Below are 5,771 nucleotides of genomic sequence, written 5' to 3' on the forward strand. Positions count from 1 at the left end.
CTCCTTGTAGGCACTGCTCTTTGGTGTGTCTCCTTGTCTGTTCTTTGGCTTTTTCATTCTTCCATACGCTGATATAACAATGCCTTAAATTTAATTTCTTCCGTTCAGACCTATAGTGGATTGTGTTCTCATGATGAATCTAGTTCACTCCTAACCTAATGTCAATCCTGGCCTGTCTGGTTCTTCGGGTGTATATCAATCCCTCACGAGGCAGCCTCAGAACACCAAGAAGAATTTGAGCCAGCATTTATTATCTTAACGGTGGATATAGTCAGAATAGATTGCCAGAGATGATGAAAATAGCCACTAAAATAGGAGCTGTGAGTGTGCTCCAATCAGCCCTAGTTCCTTATAATTTCATAACTCTATAATGCTGTAGCAGAACACAACGGAGTACAAATGTGGTTCATCTGAATTAATAATTACAGCAAAAGCAAACTACATACCGATTTCAAAGAATTGGGACAAAAAGTACACCGCCACAATAGATTTCATATTGGAGACATTGGTGGTGTTTTGGATATATTAGATTAAATATACTCTATAAATAAAATTAATTTTACCTGTTTCTGTTTTCTTTTTATGTACTCACATGTGCATGCCTACATGTGTGTGTGTTTGTGTGAATATGTGTGTGTGAGTGAATGTATGTTCGTATGTGTGTGTGTGAGTGTGCTAGAGATTTACATCAGCTATCTCCTTCAACTGCTCTCCACCTAATTTTTGAGAGAGGCTCTCACTGAACCTAAAGCTTGCATATTTGGTTAGACTGCCTGGCCAGCAAGTCCCACAGGTCCTTCTGTCTCTGCCACTCCAGAATTGGGATTACAGGTATAGGTCACCACAGCCAGCTTTTAAGTGTGAGTGATGCTCCATTTTTTATTTCAGTGCTAGGGATCAACCTCACTGTTTACTGACTCAGCCATCTTTCTATCTTTTATAATATGGCTACTAGATAAATTACAATCACACATAGACAATATTATAGTTCTACTGTACAGCATTGGTTTACAGGCCAAAAAGACCTTTAAAGATTTTAAGAACTGAAAATAGCCGAGACAGAAAAGAATGGTAGTTGGCTGAATAATGACCTCCAAAGGTATCCCGGTCCCTAGAACCTGTGAATGTTACAATGTAAGACAGTAGAAATCCATGATTCTCTACATAATGCTTAACTGTGAGTCTAGCAGAAGGCAAGGGGAGATTGATACAGAAAATAGGATTTTTTTTTTACTCAATCAATGGTGAGAGTTGAAGTAAGAATCAATACTGAATGCATGAAATACTGAGGAATGGTTCTTAGTCACACAGGGCTATGAGAAATGAATCTTTGGAAGCTGTAAACCACAGGAAGACAGATTCTTCCCGACAGCTTCCAGAGGGGATACAGCCTTGCCGAATTGCTAATTCTGACTCAGGGAAATTGATTCAGACTTCTCAAGTCTAGGACTATAAAAACAGAGCCAGCACTCTGGAGTAGGAGGCAGGCAGATTTCTGAATTCAAGGCTGTCTGGTCAACAAAGTGAGTTCCAGGACATCCAGGGCTATACAAAGAAACCCTGTCTCAAACAAACAAACAAACAAACAAACAAAAAACAGAGATCAGGAGACTGGTACTTGCTCTGTTTGTTCCTGGCTGGGAAGGTCAGTCCCGAAGGAGTCACTGAGTGGAGTTCCGGAAAGCAGCGGCTCGCTCTCCCTCTCCTGCTCACTGGCAACCGTTCACCTGCAGCTCTTGCCCTAGCTGAGAAGGTTCTGCTGGGGCAATGCTGAAGGGCTGTCCTCTTCTGTTCTTCCTCCTCTTTCTGCCTCCGCAGGATGGACCTGCTCGCCCAATGCCCCTGAAGACGGATGAGTCTTCTCTTGAACTTTTTCAAGTTCTCTGAAGCCAATGGGATCTTTTTTTACATCATGATTTCATCTGAATGCAAGAACAAGAAATAAGTTTTATTTTTAAAATGATTCTGACTCAGCTCTGATAAGCATTTTAGATATGAATTTACATCAGTAAATAGGTTCAGATAGAGCGCTTCAACCTTCTGCTTCATCTGTGAGCTTGCCTTGTGTCAAAAAGGCACCCAAACAGAGAAGAATTTCAATAGGCTCTCTTTTTCGGAGGAAGATGGACAGCAAACGAAAATCAAGGGAGCTCAGTGGTGGGGTGGAAGCAATGGCAAGTATTGAGAGGATACATTCTGAAATGTGTGCTGATAAGAACTCCAATTTCTCAGCAAATACCTCTTCTGACAATGGATTGACTTCCATCAGCAAACAAACTGGAGACTTTAAGGACTGTCCTTTGTGCCTTTTACGGCTTTCTCAAGACAGATTACCTGATATCATGACATGTCACCATAGATCTTGTGTGAATTGCTTACGACAATACCTAAGGATAGAAATCTCTGAAAGTCGAGTTAACATCAGTTGTCCAGAATGCACTGAACGGTTTAATCCCCATGACATTCGCTTGATATTAAGTGATGATGTCTTCATGGGAAAATATGAAGAATTTATGCTTCGACAGTGGCTTGTTGCAGATCCTGACTGTAGGTGGTGTCCGGCTCCAGACTGTGGATACGCTGTGATAGCATTTGGATGTGCCCAGTGTCCACAATTAACTTGTGGGCGAAAAGGCTGTGGAACAGAGTTTTGCTACCACTGTGAACAGATCTGGCATCCCAAACAGACCTGTGAGGCTGCTCTCTGGGAAAGAGCCCAGCGTTTATGCTTAAGAACTATATGCTTTTCACCTATTAGTTACAGACAGGAACCTAGAGCAGCAGCTGATGACATAAAGCCATGTCCACGATGTGCTGCTTATATAATCAAGATTGAGGATGGGAGTTGCAATCATATGACATGTGCTGTGTGTGGTTGTGAGTTTTGTTGGTTGTGCATGAAAGAAATCTCCAATTTACATTATCTAAGTCCCTCGGGTTGTAGTTTATGGGGGAAGAAACCCTGGAGCCGAGTGTAGAAAATCCTGTGGCAGCTGGGAACCCTTGTTGGTGCTCCCGTAGGGATTGCTCTCATAGCCGGCATTGCCCTTCCTGCCATGATCATTGGCATTCCTGTGTATGTGGGCCTCAAGATTCATGATTGCTATGAAGGCACAGATGTTTCGAAACACAAGTGGAATCTGGCCATAGCAAGTGGTGTTGCCCTGTCTATAATCGTCTCTCCGGTGGTAGCTGCAGGGACTATAGGCATTGGTGTTCCTACTATGCTAGCTTATGTCTATGGTGTGGTCCCAATTTCCCTCTGCAGAAACAGAGATTGTGGAGAGTCTGCAGGAAATGGGAAAGGAGTAAGGATTGAGTTTGATGATGAGAATGACATAAACGTAGGTGGGACTAACACAGCCATCTATACAACATCAGTAGCAGAAGCAAGGCACAACCCTAGCATAGGAGAGGGAAGTGTCAGCGGCCTGACTGGCAGTTTGAGTGCAAGTGGAAGCCACATGAATGGAATAGGCACTATTGGCAACAACCTGAGTGAGACAGTCAGTACCATAGCCTTAGCTGGAGCTAGTATCAAAGGCCTTCTGTCAGGAAGTGCCATGATAAACTGTTTCAGCAATTTGCAAGTTCAAGCAGGGGTACAGAAAGAAAGGTATAGTCTCAGTAGAGAATCTGGCACAGTGAGTTTGTGAAGAATTTGTAATAACAGCAGCACCAAAGCAATGGCAGGATCCATTCTGAACTCCTACATCCCTCTGGACAGAGAAGGGAACAGTATGGAAGTGCAAGTGGATATTGAATCAAAGCCATTCAAGTTCCAACACAGCCGTGGAAGCAGCAGTGTGGATGACAGTGGTGCTGCCCGAGGCCACATGGGCAGGTCATACAGTGGCTTGCCTGAAGGTAAATCCAGTGCTACTGAGTGGTCCAAGGAAGCAACAGGAGGAAAAAAGTCAAAAAGTGGTAAACTGAGGGAAAAGGGTAACATGAAGATCAATGAGACCAGAGAGGACATGGATGCACAGTTGTTACAGCCACAAAGCACAGACTTAAGTGAGTTTGAGGTGCCATCCCTGAGTGACAACATGCCATCTGTAGCAGTCTCCCACTGCAGTCACTCGTCTTACTTAAAAAGCATGAGAATGTCTTATAGTCACCATTCCAGGGGTTGTCACACCCACTTCCCAGCTGTGAACACCCTTTCTGAGGTAGAAAAGGATGGGCTGAAACATTCACCACACCAGTGCAGCAGTGCTCTGCCTTCCAAAACTGCTTCCTGTTCAGAAGTTCCACAGTCCATCCATGCAGCAGACAAGCATGGCACCAACTGACATTGGGGGAAGATGATGGTGGATGGTGATGCACTGAGAGAGACAAATAATGACCACTTGCACCAGACAGCAGACTTGAAAGTTGCTGTCCTGACTACAGTGTAGGCCAATGAATGCTGCAGAGTAAGAACCACTGAACAACCTTGTTGGGAGCTGGTTGAACCATCTGTGACTGTTAAGCTTAAGTTACCAGAAAAAGCCAGGTTTTATTATTGTAATGCAAATACAATTTATATGTCTAGCAAAGCATTGTGTTTCATGGTGGTATTAATTACCAAATTATGACATGAAGTCTTTAAAGTGTTCGTACCAGAATAAAACACTGCTTGATGCACATACAGCTGTATTGAGATAGAAAATTGGCTTAATTTGTAATCATGAGATACTAACACTGTTCTATGGCGTTCTTAAGGAAAATTGTGGATGAGAGATGTCCATGGCTGGTATTGAATGGTCCTGTAATACACCCTTTAACTTGGAATAAAGTAGGCAGATATCAATGCTTTGATAAAACAAGGAGAAGATGTCCCTGAGTCCTGTTTTAGCTATTGGAGAATCGTCAGAGATCTCCTTAAACAGGCAGAAAAGGGCTGAGAGGGCGCTCGCCTCCTAGCCCTTACTGAAGATTTTTTTAGAAAACTCCTGATCACTGTTTCACAAAAGTGAAACTAAGCTGCCGGTGAATCGTCAGTCTTGGCCGTCATCAATTATTGATGCCCAGGTCCCTAAGGACTCCTTGCCTTCCCCTCTTTCTCCCCAAATTACATTAGATTCTAGAAAAGGGGCTACTGCTCGACCCCCTGTTAGACCAAAAAGGATTTACCCCATTTTGTATAAGGAGTTGTCAGATGAACCCCTCGATCCTGCCTCGGAGTCAGAATTAGATGAGGAAGCCTTCAAATATGAATGAGACCACTATGGTCCCGGCCCGGTGCCTATCTTACCATCGAGCCCTTCAATTTCTACCCTCCTCCTTACTTGCCCCCCCATTCCCCCTACCGCTCATCCCATATTGCTGGCCTCTTTGTCCGTTCAGCAATTACTTCAAACTAAAAGAGAACTTCAGACTCAGATCACCAATCTTAAAGATGTTCTAGGGCTTCAAAAGGAGCTACAAGACCTCAGTCTAGAGACTCAGAATCTACAAAGGGCCCTCATGGGGAACCTTCAAGGTCCCATCTCAAAAAATCCGCAAACTGGCCGCAAAGGTCCCTCTCAGAAACAAGGGAATAAAAAATTGTCCTCACCTTCCCTGTCCTCACCAGAGCTCAAGCCCGTCAGGCTGCTCCAGGTCGTGAGGACCCCCCCCCCACTGGCTCCTCCGATAAAGATCAGGGGGAACCAGAGAGTGATGAGGAGGGGGATCAAGCAAACTCTGATTCCAATGAGGGTAGCATGTCCCCCGATGAAGGGTTGGACACCAACAGCCAACCAGTCTACAAAAAGCTAAAACTGAGACATGTAAAAGATCTTCAT

General features: G+C 44.0%; 1 pseudogene; it reads left to right on the plus strand.

The window, feature by feature from the left end:
• The first annotated feature begins 1,926 nt into the window (after positions 1-1,926).
• LOC110302344 (E3 ubiquitin-protein ligase RNF19A pseudogene) lies at positions 1,927-4,400 on the plus strand (annotated as a pseudogene).
• Positions 4,401-5,771: the final 1,371 nt, after the last annotated feature.

The sequence above is a fragment of the Mus caroli genome, unplaced genomic scaffold, assembly GCF_978045245.1.
Source record: "Mus caroli unplaced genomic scaffold, Mus_caroli_1 scaffold_11, whole genome shotgun sequence".
NCBI lineage: Eukaryota > Metazoa > Chordata > Mammalia > Rodentia > Muridae > Mus > Mus caroli.